This window comes from Budorcas taxicolor, chromosome 2 (assembly GCF_023091745.1).
Source record: "Budorcas taxicolor isolate Tak-1 chromosome 2, Takin1.1, whole genome shotgun sequence".
Lineage (NCBI taxonomy): Eukaryota > Metazoa > Chordata > Mammalia > Artiodactyla > Bovidae > Budorcas > Budorcas taxicolor.
The window spans coordinates 81,145,863-81,163,482 of NC_068911.1; the positions used below are offsets into that span (position 1 = coordinate 81,145,863).

Here is a 17,620-nt window from a genome sequence, read left to right on the forward strand (position 1 = left end):
TCACCTCCACTAGATTTGTTTGTAGTGATGCTTTCTAAGGCCCACTTGACTTCACATTCCAGGGTGTCTGGCTCTAGATGAGTGATCACACCATCGTGATTATCTGGGTCATGAAGATCTTTTTTGTGCAGTTCTTCCATGTATTCTTGCCACCTCTTCTTAATATCTTCTGCTTCTGTTAGGTCCATACCATTTCTGTCCTTTATCGAGCCCATCTTTGCATGAAATGTTCCCTTGGTATCTCTAATTTTCTTGAAGAGATCTCTAGTCTTTCCCATTCTGTTGTTTTCCTCTATTTCTTTGCATTGGTTGCTGAAGAAGGCTTTCTTCTCTCTTCTTGCTATTCTTTGGAACTCTGCATTCAGATGCTTATATCTTTCCTTTTATCCTTTGTTTTTCACCTCTCTTCTTTTCACATTTATTGACTATGCCAAAGCCTTTGACTGTGTGGATCACAATAACCTATGGAAAATTCTGAAAGAGATGGGAATACCAGACCACCTGACCTGCCTCTTGAGAAATCTGTATGCAGGTCAGGAAGCAACAGTTTGAACTGGACATGGAACAACAAACTAGTGTCAAATAGGAAAAGGAGTATGTCAAAGCTGTATATTGTCACCCTGCTTATTTAACTTCTATGCAGAGTACATCATGAGAAACACTGGACTGGAAGAAACACAAGCTGGAATCAAGATTGCCGGGAGAAATACACTAACCTCAGATATGCAGATGACACCACCCTTATGGTAGAAAGTAAAGAGGAACTAAAAAGCCTCTTGATGAAAGTGAAAGTGGAGAGTGAAAAAGTTGGCTTAAAGCTCAACATTCAAAAAACGAAGATCATGTCATCCGGTCCCATCACTTCATGGGTGATAGATGGGGAAACAGTGGACACAGTGTCAGACTTTATTTTTTTGGGCTCCAAAATCACTGCAGATGGTGACTGCAGCCATGAAATTAAAAGACGCTTACTCTTTGGAAGAAAAGTTATGACCAACTTAGATAGCATATTGAAAAGCAGAGACATTACTTTGCCGACTAAGGTCCGTCTAGTCAAGGCTATGGTTTTTCCAGTGGTCATGTATGGATGTGAGAGTTGGACTGTGAAGAAGGCTGAGTGCTGAACAATTGATGCTTTTGAACTGTGGTGTTGGAGAAGACTCTTGAGAGTCCCTTGGACTGCAAGGAGATCCAACCAATCCATTCTAAAGGAGATCAGTCCTGGGATTTCTTTGGAAGGAATGATGCTAAAGCTGAAACTCTAGTACTTTGGCCACCTCATGCGGAGAGTTGACTCATTGGAAAAAACTCTGATGCTGGGAGGGATTGGGGGCAGGAGGAGAAGGGGACGACCAAGGATGAGATGGCTGGATGGCATCACGGACTTGATGGACGTGAGTCTGAGTGAACTCCGGGAGTTGGTGATGGACAGGGAGGCCTGGGGTGCTGCGATTCATGGTGTTGCAAAGAGTTGGACACGACTGAGCGACTGAACTGAACTGAGTTCCTTTCTCATGTTGAATAATTCTTTCAATTACTTTAAGTTACTTTGAAAGTAGTATGAAGTTTGGATGTGTCTAATAAATTTCTTAGCTACTTCTTTTGCCTTAGTCTTGATCATTCAAGTTGCCAGTTCTAATTATTGTGTGTATAGGAAGAGTCTAGTCAGTCTTGGTTAATTCTAGGTATGTTTTAAAATAGAAATAATTTTGAATCTTGTCACCTTAATCAGTCATAGTTTGGCCTTTCCCTGAACTAAATTCCCTTCCTTTTTCTGGTTGACCCAGAAATATATTCTTGGTTAAGTCAATCTCTTTATCAGGAAATAGCAGTTTCTTTTTTTTTCACTGTTAAAGATGTTTCTGTGAGAACTCTCTTTGTCTGATTATTTCCTTAAGAAGAAGTAGAATTATTGGATCAAAGAGTGTATACATTAAATTTTATATATTTTGGCAGATTTCCTTACAGAAAAGTTGTTCCAATTTCTGTTTTCATTAACTGTGTGAGAGTATGCATTTTTCCACCCTTTTAATCCTTACCAATGCGATAAGGAAAAAATTATATATTATTTAGATTAATGTTTATTAGAACATTAGATGTAAATCATCATTAATTTTCTTTGGTATTTATGTTTTCTCTACAATTACCTGCCTGTATATTTTTGTCCACTATTCTTTTAGGTGGATGTCCTATTTTATTTATTCATGAAAATAAAAATTTTACCACATATGTTGCAAATAAATTTCTCACAGTTTGTTGCTTACAAACTGTTGTTTAACTTGGTATAAATAACTATCAATTTAATTGTATATATTGTTCTTGTATGAGATTTTCATTTTGTAAGGACTAAGATCTTTTTTTCCCTATATATTTTATAGCTTTGATATTAAAATATAAGCTGACTTGCTATAGCTAAGAGAACAAAACTACCAAGTAAGAGAAACCTTTATTTATTTTACATACAGTAGGCCAGAGGGGAGTGGTTGAGGAATGGCTTTTTTATCCCTACCACATAAATTCTATATGCGAGTCCAAAGTGACTGTACTATTTGTTGCTTTGCTTTCTCCCAGCATCACAGAGGGAGAAAGCAGTGGAAAGTAAGCCTATTTTCAGAATATAACTTGGAAGTTGCACAAAGCACTTTGTTCATATCAGCTTGTCCAGAACTTAGTTGCAGGTACAAGAGAGCTTTGGAAGATGAAACTGACAACTGACCATGAAGTGTCCAGGTAAAATGTGGGTTTTTGTGTAGTGTTGGGGAATAGAGTTCTGTCACTCGGCTAAAAAGGAGAGATGGATATAGAGGGGATAAAAAGTAGTCTGTGACACAGGTACCATGCTTACTTAGCTGGAGGTTATTATTTGTGCTAAAGTGATTCTGCTGATGTTTTTAAATGTTTCCTTTTTAGTCCTATTTAGAAATCTGGAGTTGTGTTATGGATTCAATTTAATTTTTCTCTTAAATTTCTGGTCAGTTGTCCCAATACTGTTTATGGGACATTTATCCTTTGTTTTCACTAATTTGAAATACCACTTAAAAATATATATACTATTTTTTTCACAGGGTTGTTTTTGTATTCTTTGTTTTTTTCCAACTTATTTCTTCCCTAGTACCTCACTTTTAATTGCCAGTTTTTAAAGTTTTGGTATTTCTTAAGGTTAACCTCTCATCCTTGCTCATTTATTTCAGAATTCTGTTAATGATATTTTTCGTGTATACTGTGACTGTTTTTGTCAAGTTCCAGAAAATAACCCTTTGCGTTTTGATTGGGATTAGATGAAATTTACAAATTTTAATTCATTATGTTGTTTTATTTCATTTTATAATTTATAGAGACAGAATTTTTCATTATTTTCCTGAGAATAGAGAGTAGTCATTCATTCTTGTTTCCTGACATACATCTTTTTCATTAATCTTTCATATACTGTGTTTATTTCATGCCTTTTAATAACAGAATTTTTGTTCATCTCCCTTTTTCTCAGGACAGATTTATACAGACCTATTATTTACTTAATATGCAGGTAAATTCTTGATTTCCTTCCCTGTTTATCTTGATACTGTCTTATATCCAGAAGGGTTTGATAATATAGCTTTATTCAATCATTTAGTTCCTCATTCTGTAGCCTAAGAGGGTTAAGGAGGACCTTTGACTTTGTTGATTTTTCCTTTGAAACCATTACTTTAACATCTAGCCTCATACCTTTGAAAAAATGCCTGATGAGGCCCCAGTTCTGTTTTCATTTCCACTTTAGAGTGCCCATTTGGTAAGAAGATAGTTTGAAATTTTAACCTGCTATCTTAGAGCTCTCTACCTGGTGAGACTTTACCCATCCATGCTCCCATCCCTATCAAGTGCAGCCTCTATCATTGTTATTCTAGAGCTCTGAAAAAACTCCAGGGAGATTGGTATCTACCTCTCCTATAGTATCCTCCTTATATATTGCCAACTTGACAAATTCTCCCTCTAACCACACCCAATAATCAGAACAAGCCTTAACTACTCTTTGGAATCTAGGTCAGAGGTAAACTGTGAGGACTGGCTCTATTCATTCTCTTTCAGGTGTGCTTCTGCAATAATGAATGCTTTTGATCAATGGCAAAAGTAAGCATATCCCAATGTGGACAGGCCTTTTACTGTGAGTGACTCTCTTCTGTCTTCATTTCCTGTTCATGACTAATTTGATCCTTTATTTTCTTGGTTCTGGTTATAAATACAATGATTCAGGTTGAAACCTTCTCAGTGAAGAGCTTATCCTGAGAGTCAGAATTGAAACACTATTATTTACTGTTTGCTCTCCTGTTGGTTCTTCCATACTTGCCCAAAAGAAAAAGCTTTTAAAATCACTATCTGAGTCTGTTTTTATATTCTCTCTATATTTTTTATTCTGTTTTTATAGTGTAGTAGAAATTTTGGAAATAGTACACGTTTGCTTATTGCAAAGCATCACAAAATGAAGTGCCAGGGTGCCTATGGTTCTATAAGGTATCTAGCACATATTATATAAGATAATCTCGATGACTTATATCTAGTAAGATAGTCACACTATCCTGTTTTTGGTTCTGCATAACCATTTTCTTTTTATATTTCGCTTCATTTGCTCCTGTCACGTGATCAAGAGAAGTACTTCCAGTTGTTTAGGTTTGGAGCACACTGGTGTGTAAGTCCTCTGTGGTCTGCTCTCTTAGAGCTTCACTTCACTGTCTGTATAATTTTGGTAAATCATTTAATCTCTCTGTTCACTTCAGTTTCCTTTCCTGCAGTGATACTTGCTTAAGAAATATGAAAATATGTATAAATTATTTTCAAAAGTTGTAAAATTTCATTCCAATAGACAAGATTAGAGCAAGGACACCAAAAAACAATTCCAGGAGATAGTTTTGGAGTTCTATCAGAAGACTGTCTACTACTTACATCTTTTCTATAGTTAAACCAGAGCATTAAACCCTTCCATGAATATAAAATTTCACTAACCTTTTTGTAATGTATATTCTTTATAGAGCTTATCTAGTGATGATGTAAGGCAAAAACCAAGAATAATATATAATGTGAGAAAGCAACAGTGTCCAATCCTCTGTGTATGATATCAACACAAATACTTTAATATTGTCAAAATGAGTTTTGTCTGAATGTGTGACTTCTAATTTACTAAGGCTCAGATTGATAGAAAGTTAACATAAAAATGGATAGGAAAAAAGCACTCTAATCTACTTTGCTCATGTGTTCATGATTTGTGTTAACCATCTTAAGCCATGCTTCCTTTTCATCATTATAAACTGAGATTCAATGAATAATAATAAGATAAAACTTATAATTGAAAGGAAAAGTAAGATTAAAATATAATGAAAGAAGAAACAAAAAGGCTTCTGAAAAATTAAAACAATGAAGCAGCAAAAAAGGAAATAAACCAAAAGTAAGATAAAATATTTTAAATGGACAGAATAAAAATAAAGTACTTATAGAGTCTCATAAGTATTAGACACAGAAGTTGACATTTTATTCATTCTGCTATCACTGAATTGTAGTTGCCAATCACCACTATGGCTGAGTCAACAGAAAACTGATTTGACCCATGAAATGTTAGTCAGCAAGAACAGAATCCAGTGACACAAAAACTTTTTCAACATTTGTAACACTATAAACAAATGTCAGTTCAGTCACTGAGTCATGTCCAACTCTTTGCGACCCGATAAACAAGCATAGCTAGAGGTAATTGCCCACAAGTACTGAGTCTTAATCTAAATTACTGACCAAGGTACAGAATTCCCTTATGCAAATGACCCCATTATATTTGCCCAGTTTCATGAAAGTCATGGATCTGACATTGTTCACAATAAGGTATGATAAATTGACCGTGCTTTTAAATTACATTTAGTTTTAAAAATTACTTTTCTAAGAGCTGTGGTGGTGGTTTAGTTGCTAAGTCATGTCCAACTCTTGCTACCCCAAGGACTATAGACTTGCGATCCCAGACTCCTCTGTCCATAGCATTTCCCAGGCAAGAATACTGGAGTGGGTTGCCATTTCCTTCTCCAGGGGATCTTCCCGACCCAGGAATTGAACCTAGGTCTCCTGCACTGCAGACACATTCTTTACTGATTGAGCTATGAGGGAATCCTATATGTTAAAATTCCTTGTATTCTTTAGTATTTTGAGTTAGAGTTCATATGTAGCTTCTACCTGAGCAAATTTTTGACTCTTATATAGTTTCAGACTGCAGAAAAATTGCAAGAATAAGAATTCTGGAGAACACCCAACATAGGCTTGATCCTTTTCCTAAATTCACCTACTTTTTTTGTTGTTGTTCTGAATCATTTGAGTGGTGACCCTTTAACCCTAATGCTTCAGTGTTTAATCCTTAAGAATAAGGATAAAGTTACAATCTCCAGTGCATATTTCTGTTTTATGGAGGGAATATTGTCCTTCGTATTTTTTTTCCTCCGTTCTACACAGAATCCATTCTAGGATCAAGCTTTGCAATTGATTGTCATTTCTCTTTGATTTCTTTTAAGCTGTAAGTTCTCTACAGTTTCTTTAACCCTGATATATCTGAAGAAAATACTACCCCCACCACCCCCCGCCCCACCACTTTCTTTTCAGTTGAGTGCTACTGATTTAGGATTGGCTTATTTCTCCTCATGGTTAGATTCAAGTTACACATTCCAGGTCAGAACACTGCAGAATACTTGCATTGTTAGTGACCACCTTTATGTTCCGTTCATTGCAGTTAACTCATTGGACTTCTTTTCTGCTTTGCCCTAGTTGTACCGCACGCAATCAGGATGTCATGTAAGTGTGCTCTTAAAAGAACACATGGCATTATAGGGATGGATATTGATAATAGTTGCACAACAGTGTGAATATATTTAATGCCATTGAACTGTACACTTAAAAATGGTAAATTTTATTTTATTTTGACACAGTAAAAAAGAGGAAAAAAGAATATATGGTAGATGTATCTTCTATATTTTTTGTGAAGCCAATCAACAACTAGTTGCCTAGAATATAGTCCTATGCATATAATACATCCTTAAAAAATACTTAGTATAGATATTTGATAGTTACTAGCATCATGATTTAAATTAGTAGATACGGTACAGGAACAAATTTTATTCCATATGTTACTTGCTTTTCTTGTGATGGTATACTGTTTTGCTTACTGTATACAGATGTTATACTGATTTTTACCAACTGTCTTGCCCTTTGCAATTTGAAATTTTAGTTTTCAGCATTAAGATGTTTTTGGTATTCCTGTGTCAGGACAAAAAGCACAAAAATAATAAAAGTTATTAGTTTAATACATTGCTATGCTTTATAAAGAAGTTATCCAGCTCTTAATGTCCCTCTCTGATCAAAATGTATATGAAATATGCTAACCTCAAATCATTAGTTATGTACCTTTTAGCTTAACTTATAATAGTTATATAGAAGTTTTTCTATTAAGATTGCTCCTATATTGTGGTATTAACAGTTAGTAGAAGCAGCCACATAGTCTTGAAATATAAGAAATCTAAACTAGATTATTACTATTATTATTGAATCAAAATTAGTTTATGAAGTGTGAATTCCCACATAAATATTTAAAAATTATTTTAAAGAACTTTTGTTGTTTACCTTTAACAAAGTTGTAGATCCAAAGGATTCGCCCAGTGCCTGTGAGAGATGACAGAAGTAGGATTAAGAGTACAGCACCTGAGGATCAACATCACTCCAAATAATTTCCTGAATCTTTTTAAATTATTTATTTTATTATTTGACTGTGGTGGGTCTTCGTTGCTGCATGCAGGCTTTCTCTATTTGCAGTGAGTGGCGGGCTATTCTCTAGTTGTGGTGCACAGGCTTCTCATTGCAGTGGCTTCTCTTGTTACGGAGCACGGGCTCCAGGCATGCAAGTGAGTAGTTGCAGCATGGAGGCTCAGTAGTTGTGGCTCGCAGGCATAGTAGTTTTGTGGCATGTAGTCGCACAGAGTTGGACACGACTGAAGCGACTTAGCAGCAGCAGCAGCAGCAGCAGCAGCAGCAGCAGCAGCAGCAGCAGTATCCTCCCGGACCAGCGATTGAACCTGTGTCCTCTGCATTGCAGGGTGAGCTTTCAGCCACTGGACCACCAGAGAAGCCCTAATTTCCTGAATCTTAAGCTAGAAGAGGCATAAATATGCCCCATAATGGTTGCTTTGGTTCTGTCATCTGTTGCAGAGATTTTGAGACTGTGTCTGTTCAAGGGCTGGATGCATTTCATTTATTGAACATCTGTTATGGATTATTCATTGGGAAAACAAAGATGCACAAAAGATGCACATTCTCTGCCCTCAAAGAGTAGGGAAGGAATCATTAACAAATATCACTTGAAAGATCAGGCTTCCCGGGGGGTGCTAGTTGTCCACCTGCCAATGCGGGAAACAGAAGAAACACAGGTTTGACCCCCAGGTTGGGAAGATCCCCTGAGGTAGGAAACATCAACCTACTCTAGTACTCCTGCCTAGAGAATCCCATGGACAGAGGAGCCTGGCAGGTTACAGTCTGTAGAGCTGCAAAGAGTCAAACAGGACTGAAGCAACTTAACTAGCACACAATTGACCCAGAGGGATGGTACGGGGAGGGAGGTGGGAGAGGGGTTCAGGATGGGGAACACGTGTATACCGGTGATGGAGTCATGTTGATGTATGGCAAAACCAATACAGTACTGTAAAGTAATTAACCTCCAATTAAAGTAAATTTATATTAAAAAAAAGAAAAATCAGGTGATTACTGTAAGATTAGACTCCAGAGATCATAGCAATGAGGTATATGTTCTAGTTCTGTTAAGTGTAGGGCCTTTACAAAAAGTGAATTTTTATTTTATTTTATTCTCAATTGTTTTAATAAATTCTAGCTATTTTCAATAGAATCTTTATACAGTAATTTTGAAGTTTAGAATTTGGAAGACCTAAGAGAGTTTTCATAGATGTCCTTTAAATTGTATCAGTTAGGTAATAAAATCAAAGCATTTATCATTCAAGTATTGGTATTCAGCATCCATATCACTTTCATTACTGTATCCTTGAAAGAGATACGTTTTCTAGAATAGAAGTAACTTAAAAGTTGCTAATAGAAGCAAAATGTATCTGTATAAATTTATATTATGGTTTCAGAGATTTGTTTTCTATTATTATATAATATGATTGTCTGTTTTCCAGGGTAGAGAAATTAAAGTAGGATGTTTTGTAAATAAACATAATTAAATGTGTTATTAAGAGAACATCTATTTTTCTAAAAAGACCCTGTTTTGAATCTTTCTATTTATTTCTTCCATGCTATCCAGTTACTGTATTTTCACTGGGAATTGTATCACTTATTTCTAATAAACTGAATGTGATACATTCTCCACAATCAAGATTAAATGTTTTTCACTTTTCTCAAGTTCTTAACCCCTCTACAGTTCCTTGCAATGTTTTTTAAAACTTAAATGTTTTTAAACATTGCAAACATACAGACTATAAAATGATGCAATGAAAATGTGTATACTGAATATACTATCTTATTTAATAAAAGTTAGCCCTTTACCTCATATGCTTCAGCTTATTATTTTAAACGAATACAAACAGATACATTTGAAACCTTTTATAATGGGAAACCCAATTTCATTTTCTTGCTTCCCTCTCTCTACAGAAGAGAGATTTATGTTGATCACTCCTATGAAAGTGTCTGTACATTTTTGTACCACACGTGACTTCCCTGGTGGCTCAGACGGTAAAGTGTCTGCCTACAATGCAGGAGACCCAGGTTCAATCCCTGGGTCAGGAAGATCTCCTGGAGAAGGAGATGGCAACCCACTCCAGTATTCTTGCCTGGAGAATCCCATGGACGGAGAAGCCTGGTAGGCTACAGTCCCTGAGGTCGCAGAGAGTCAGACACAACTGAGTGACTTCACTTCACTTCTTCATGTGTATAATACGCAGTATTATTGGCATGTTTTAAAACCTTGTGTAGCATTATACTGTATAGCAATTTCAAACCTGCTTTTTTCACTACTTTTAAAAAATAATTTATCCATTTTTATTCATGTATTGTAAATCATCATAGTTGAACAGTATTTCATTGTATGACTATAATACAATTATCTGTTCGCCTAATACTGGATAGGTAGAATGTTTATAATTTTTTTACTGAAAAGTCTCAAGGAACATTCTTGTACTTGTCTCCTTAAGCATAGCTTTGTGAATACTGATAGGTATGTATCTAGGACTGGATTTGCACCTTGAAGTGATTAGCTATTGACAAATTACTCTCTCTTTGATGGTTGTACAATTAGCATTCCACAGGCTACAGACAGGTCTGTATTGTGAGTTGGGACATTTATGACCTCATGACTGCTAGTGGATCACACCTGCCCACCCCTCAAGTTGTCCCCTTCACTGTTCCCAAGTGACCCCAAGCTCCCAGTTCCTGCACGTGGAGACACGGTCTGGGGCAGCTGTTCTGGCAGTAGGTACTTGGCTTTTAAAACCATCATCATGCAGGGAAGTTGCTGTGACAAAAAGCATGCAAATTTCCATTTCTTCTGGTCCTGAATGAATTTGATATGCAGACTTAATTTTTTTTTTTTGCCAATCTGACTGGTTATTAATAATGGGATTATTATTTTAAATTCTCAGATTTTCTTAGGATTATGAGTCATCTAGATTTTTTCTGTGAATTGCTTATTCATTTTTTAAAAAATTAAGTCTGTTTCTTACTGTACGTATATCCTAAATGTTTTGGAGATATCTTCTTTCATTTGGCACCTTGTCCTTTCACTTTGATTCAAGTGTCTTTGTTGTATAGAAGCTTAAAAATTAATTAATTTTCAAAGTTTTGTTATTTTATGATTAAAAAATTTCCCTGTTGTTTCATTACTCAGTGAGAACCCCAAACTTAGTGCCTTTAATCAACAGGAGTTATTTTGTTATATCTTCTGATTCCTGTGTGTTAGAAATTCAGGCAGACTATACGGCAAGGTTGTGTTTCTGCTGCATGTGCCTCAGATGGAGTGACTGGTAGTCTGGGATGGCTTGACTGCTGAGGGCTGGAGATGAAGTTTATTGGCGTCTTCTGGTAGTTACTAGCTGTTGACTGGGACTTCATCTTGGTTACCAGCCAGAAATCCTACACACTTAACTTATTTCATTGAGTAGGAATTACAGTATTAGGTAAAAGTGCTAACAGCAAACATTTAGCTCCCCCCCCCCCCCCCCCGCCATTTTCCTTTATTGGAAATGCTTCTTTATTTTACTTACCATTTGTGACTGTCAATGTATTGTCATCTTAAAGAGATTGTCTGCTGTTACACTGAGTTAGATGAGAGTTTTTAATCACAGTTTATGGTTAAGTTTTATTAAATCCTTTTTTTTTTTGCATTTTTGAGAAAATATTATGATTTTCTCTTTTTAATTCATTAATACTGTGCCTATAATTAATAGCTTTTCAAAAACAGATTCATCATTTTATTCTGAGTGAAATATACTGAATCATGATTTGTTAATAGTATTTTAATATTTTGTTTGACTTGATTTACTAGTTTATTTAGAATTTTGCAACTAAAATTTGGTTTGGTTTTGCTTTCAAAATTAAACTAGCTTTATAAAGTGAATCATTTCCTCATTTTCATGATAAATAATATATTTTGCAGTAGTTGTTGTTTAGTCACTAAATCATGTCTGACTCTTTTGTGACTCCACAGACTGTAGCCCACCAGGCTTCTTTGTCAGTAGGATTTCCAAAGTAAGAATACTGGAGTTGGCTGCCGTTTCCTTCTCCAGGGGATCTTCCCAACTGAGGGACTGAACCCATGTCTCCTACATTGGCAGGCGAATTCTTTACCATCGAGCCACCAGAGAAGCCCCTAAATAATATATGCTTAAAACAAGGCAGGAAAAGAAGGAAAAGGAACAAAAAACATAGGACTAATAGAAAACAACTAGCAAGAGGTTGGATTTAAATCCAGCCTTATCAATAATTATATTCAGTGTAAATGACTTAAATATTCTAATTGAGAGGAAGAGATTTTCAGATTGAATAAAAATGTTTAAGGCCCAACTCTATGGTGTTACAGAGAAAACTTTTTGTAAATATAAAGAAATAGGTGGATTGAAAGTAAAATGGTATAAAATGTATACTCTATAAATCCTAATTAAAAGAAAACTGGATTGATTATATTAATTTCAAGAAAAGTAGATATTAAAACAAGGAATGTAAGCAAAGTTGACAAACTAATAACAAAGGGTTGCTTTCATCAAGGATTATCAAGACATAAAAATCCTAAAAATTATGTGTGCCTAAAAAGTAACAACTAAAATGAACAACTTTATCTCAGTAAGTCTGAAATTTTATATAAAATGTATAATTTCCTAGCAAAATTGTTTCGTGCATGGCTTGTGTGCTAGGTCAAGTCACTTCAGTCGTGTCTGACTGTTTGAGACCCTATGGACTGTAGCCCTCCAGGCTCCTCTGTCCAGGGGATTCTCTAGGCAAGAGTGCTGGAGTGGGTTGCCATTTCCTACTATAGGGGATCTTCCCCACTAAGGGTTCAAACCTGCTGTTCTTACATCTCCTGCATTGTTGGCAAGCTGGTTCTTTACCACTAGTGCCACCTTCACTGTGGTGGGTCTTTGTTGATTTCAGCAGGTTTTCTGTAGTTGAGGTGAATGGGGGCTACTCTTTGTTGCAGCATATGGACTTCTCACTGCAGCTTCTCTTGTTGCGGAGCACAGGCTCTGTAAGTGTGGGCTTCAGGAGTTGCAGCACACAGGCTCAGTGGTTGTGGCTTGTGGGGCCTAGAGTACAGGCTCAGTGGTTGTGGTGTATGGGCTCAGCACCTCTGTGGCATGGGATCTTCCCTGACCAAGGATCCAGCCCGTGTCTGCTGCATTGGCAGGCAGATTCTTATCTACTGTGCCACCAGGGCAGTCCTGTTTCAGGATTTTTAAAGACCTCAGTAAATGCATAATCAAGAAAGAAACAGTATCAACAATTAAAATTACCTTCCCCTAAAATAGTAAAAAATAAATCAGTCATTAAGGAACTATACTGGATGGGCTCCCCTGGTGGCTCAGTGGTAAAGGACCTGCCTGCCAGTGCAGGAGACATGGGTTCAGTCCCTGGGTGATCTTCTGGAGAAGGAAATGGCAGCCCACTCCGACATTCTTGCCTGGGAGATCCTATGGACAGAGGAGCCTGGTGGGCTACAGCCCATGTGGTCACAAGAGTTGGACGCAACTTAGCAACTAAAATCAACAGAACAACAACTGTATTTTATATAAAATTTCTCACTTTGAAGCTACTACTGTTTTGTATTTTGGTTTCTGTTGTTGCCGAAGAATAGTATGTCATTATTTCTTCTGAGGTAATTTGTGTTTTTCTCCTTGACATCTTTTATGATATGCTATTTATCCTAATGCTTTGTGATTTTACCTAGATGTGGATATATTTTTATTTATCCTTTTTGAAACACAAAATATATTTTCAATCTAGAAACTTACATTTCCTCGACTCTAAGAAACACTTGGTGATTAGATCTTCAAATACTATTTTTTTAAAAAACAGTCATTTCCTTCACTTCTTTTCTATGGCTCTCTCCTATTTAGTTATATGTCTGAGCCTCTTAATACTGCCTACATGTATCTTAACTTAATTAAAAAAAAGTTTATTGAGATGAAACTCATATACCATAAAATTCACTCTTTCAAATACACATACAATTCAGTGGTTTTCCATATATTCACAGAGTTGTATACCCATCACCACTGTGTAATTTTATTATGTTATTTATTAATTTATTGGTTGTGCCATGTGGCATGCAAAATCTTAGTTCCCCAACCAGAGACTGAACCTGGGCCATGGCAGTGAAAGGGCCGAATCCTAACTACTCGACAACCAGGAAACAACTCTCTTAGAGTGTTTTCACCATGCCATTAAGAAATCTCATTTAAACCAGCAGTCACTCCCTATTCCTTCAGCCCCTAGTAACCAGCAGTTCACTTTTTAAAATAATTATTTATTTATTTGACTGCACTAGGTCTCAGTTGCAGCATGCAGGATTTTAGTCGCAACATGTGGGATCTATTTCCCTGACCAGGGATCTAACCTGGGCCTCCCATACATTGAGATTCCAGAGTCTTAGCTACTGAATCGCCAGGGAAGTCCCTGTAATTTACCTTTTATCTCCATGGATTTCCCTGTTTTGAACATATGAGTGGAATCTTATAACACATGGTCTTTGTGACTAGTTTTCTTCATGTAATAACGTGTTTTCTATGTTTACCATATATCCCTACTTCCCTTCACTTTTGTTGTCAAATAATCTTTTACTCTAGGGATATACCATATTTTGTTTATCCATTTATCACTGATTGACTTTTGAATAATTTTAAATACTGAAGAATTATGAATGATGCTGGTACGAACATGCATGCATAAAATCTACACATGTAGATTTTTGTGTGGACATGTACTTTCAGTTTTTTTGGATATACACCTAGGAATGGAATTGCTGGGTGACATGGTAACTTTATGGTTAATTTACAGAGGAATTGCTGAATATTTTCCAAAGTGGTACAATATTTTGTGATCCAACTAGCAATATTTAAAGTTTCCAGCTTTTTTATGTCTCCATCAACACTTGCTATTTTCTGTATTTTTCATTATGGCCATTCTGCTGCTGCTGCTGCTGCTGCTGCTGCTGCTAAGTCGCTTCAGTCATGTCGGACTCTGTGTGACCCCATAGACGGCAGCCCACCAAGCTCCGCCGTCCCTGGGATTCTCCAGGCAAGAACACTGGAGTGGGTTGCCATTTCCTTCTCCAGTGCCATTCTAGTGGGTGCGAAATAGTATCTCATTATGGTTTTGATTTGCATTTCCCTGATAGCTAATGATATTAAGCATTTTTTCTTGCTCACCGGTCATTTTTATATCTTCTTTGAATAAATGTCTAATCAAATATTTTCCCCATTTTTAAATTGTGTCAGTTATTTTTAATTATTGAGTTTTAAGAATTTTTAAATGTATATTTTAGATATAATTCCCTCAGATATATGATTTTGAAAATATTTTCTCACGTTAGTGTCTTTTTACTTTCTTGTCCTTTGAAGTACAAAATTTTTCATTTAGATGGAGTTCAGTTTATCTATCTTTCCTTTGATTGCTTGTGCTTTTGACTGATTGTTTTTGCTTTTGCTGTCAGATATAAGAAACTGTTGCATAATCCAAGGTGGAAAAGATTTACACCTATATTTTCTTCAAAGAGTTGAATAATTGTATCTCTTATGTTTGGGTCATAGATCTATTTTGAGTTAATTTTTATGTATGGTGTGACATCAGTTCACTTTGGTTGCTCAGTCATGTCCGACTCTTTGCTACCCCATTGTCTGCAGCATGCCAGGCCTCCCTGTCCATTGCCAATTCCCAGAGTTTACTCAAACTCATGTCCATTGAGTCAGTGATGCCATCCAACCATCTCATCCTCTGTCATCCCCTTCTCCTACTGCCTTCAATCTTTCCCAGCATCAGGGTCTTTCCCAATGACTCAGTTCTTCACATCAGGTGGCCAAAGTATTGGAGTTTCAGCTTCAACATCAGTCCTTCCAATGAATATTCAGGACTGATTTCCTTTAGGACGGACTGGTTGGATCTCCTTGCAGTCCAAGGGACTCTCAAGAGTCTTCTCCAACACCACAGTTCAAAAGCATCAATTCTTCTACACTAAGCTTTCTTTGTAGTCCAACTCTCACATCCATACATGACTACTGGAAAAACCATAGCTTTGACTGGACGGACCTTTGTTGACAAAGTAATGTCTCTGCTTTTTAATATGCTGTCTAGGTTGTTCATAGCTTTTCCTCCAAGTAGTAAGCGTCTCTTAATTTCATGGCTGCAATCACCATCTGCATGATTTTGGAGCCCCCCAAAATAAAGCCTGTCACTGTTTCCACTGTTTCCCCATCTATTTCCCATGAAGTGATGGGACTGGATGCCATGATCTTAGCTGTCTGAATGTTGAGCTTTAAGCCAACTTTTTCGGTCTCCTCTTTCACTTTCATCAAGAGGCTTTTTAGTTCTTTACTTTCTGCCAAGAGGGTGGTGTCTTCTGCATATCTGAGATTATTGATATTTCTCCCAGCAGTCTTGATTCCAGCTTGTGCTTCATCCAGCCCATCGTTTCTCATAATGTACTCTGCATATAAATAAGCAGGGTGACAATATATAGCCTTAACATACTCCCTTCCCTATTTGGAACCAGTCTGTTGTTTCATGTCCATTTCTAAGTGTTGTTTCCTGACCTGCATACAGATTTCTCAAGAGACAGGTCAGGTGGCCTGGTATTCCCATCTCTTTAAGAATTTTCCACAGTTTGTTGTGGTCCACACAGTCAAAGGCTTTGGTGTAGTCAATAAAGCAGAAGTAGATATTTTTCTGGAAGTCTCTTGCTTTGTCAGTGATCAGTGGATGTTGGCAATTTTATCCCTGGTTCCTCTGCCTTTTCTAAATCCAGTGTGAAAATCTGGAAGTTCATGGTTCACATACTGTTGAAGCCTCACTTGGAGAGTTTTGAGCATTACTTTACTAGCATGTAAAATGAGTGCAATTGTGTGGTAGTTTGAGCATTCTTTGGTATTGCCTTTCTTTGGGATTGGAATGAAAAGATCTTTTCCAATCCTGTTCCCACTGTTGAGATTTCCAAATTTGCTGGCATCTTGAGTGCAGCACTTTCACAGCATCATATTTTAGGATTTGAAATAGCTCAACTGGAATTCCATCACTTCCACTAGTTTTGTTCGTAGTGGTGCTTCCTAAGGCCCACTTGACTTCACATTCCAGAATGTCTGGCTCTAGTTTGTTGAGCATACCATCATGATTGTCTGGGTTGTGAAGATCTTTTTTGTATAGTTCTTCTGTATATTCTTGCCACCTCTTCTTAATATCTTCTGCTTCTGTTAGGTCCATACCATTTCTGTCCTTTATTGTGCCCATCTTTGCATGAAATGTTCCCTTGGTATCTCTAATTTTCTTGAAGAGATCTCTAGACTTTCCCAAACTGTTATTTTCCTTGCATTTTCTTTGCATTTCCTTGCATTTTCTTTGCATTGATCACTGAGGAAAGCTTTCTTATCACTCCTTGCTATTCTTTGGAACTTTGCATTCAAATGGGTATATCTTTCCTTTTCTCCTTTGCCTATAGCTCCTCTTCTTTTCTCAGCCATTTTAAGTCCTCTTGAGACAACCATTTTGCCTTTTTGCATTTCTTTTTCTTGGGAATGGTTTTGATCCCTGCCTCCTGTGCAGTGTCACGAACCTCTGTCTGTAGTTCTTCAGGCACTCTATCAGATCTAATCCCTTGAATCTATTTATCAGTTCCACTGTATAATCGTAAGGGATTTGATTTATATCATACCTGAATATTCTAGTGGTTTTCTCTACTTTCTTCAATTTAAGTCTGTATATTGCAGTAAGGATTTCATGATCTGAATCCGGTCTTGTTTTTGCTGACTGTATAGAGCTTCTCCATCTTTGGCTGCAAAGAATATAATCAGTCTGATTTCGGTGTTGACCACCTGGTAATATGCATGTGTAGAGTCTTCTCTTGTATTGTTGGAAACGGGTGTTTGCT

General features: G+C 36.7%; 1 non-coding gene across 1 annotated transcript; it reads left to right on the plus strand.

The window, feature by feature from the left end:
• The first annotated feature begins 9,711 nt into the window (after window positions 1-9,711).
• Window positions 9,712-9,784, plus strand: TRNAC-ACA (transfer RNA cysteine (anticodon ACA)). Its single transcript has one exon. It is a non-coding gene; the product is annotated as a tRNA-Cys (tRNA).
• The last annotated feature ends 7,836 nt before the right edge of the window (window positions 9,785-17,620 follow it).